This window comes from Haliaeetus leucocephalus, unplaced genomic scaffold, assembly GCF_000737465.1.
Source record: "Haliaeetus leucocephalus isolate CR32 unplaced genomic scaffold, Haliaeetus_leucocephalus-4.0 Scaffold932, whole genome shotgun sequence".
In the NCBI taxonomy this organism is placed as follows: domain Eukaryota; kingdom Metazoa; phylum Chordata; class Aves; order Accipitriformes; family Accipitridae; genus Haliaeetus; species Haliaeetus leucocephalus.
This window is the reverse complement of record NW_010973368.1, coordinates 12,993,815-12,994,136: the sequence shown is the minus strand read 5'-3', so window position 1 is coordinate 12,994,136 and position 322 is coordinate 12,993,815.

The following is a 322-nucleotide window of genomic DNA, read 5'->3' as shown; positions in this document are numbered from 1 at the left end:
TCTGGGAACAAATTACCGTCATTTCGCATTGTATGTTTTTTTGGTCGGTTGTTTGTTTGGGTTTGTTTTTTTTTGGGGGTGGGGGTGAAGCAATGATGCAATCAATTTGAAAGAAACGTGGGGAACGCTGAAGGGCGATGGCATCTGTACGGGAGAGATGTACAGCCAGGCGCCGTTTCCGAGAGGGCTTCGCAGCCGGCGATCCCCCCCCATCCCAGAACCGAAGGCGCATCCCAGCTTTAAGCCCCGGCGCCGGGCGGGACCCTCGGGCCGGGGGGCGAAGCTGCTCGGGTACCGTCCCGGTGGGGCCCCCGCGCCCCGC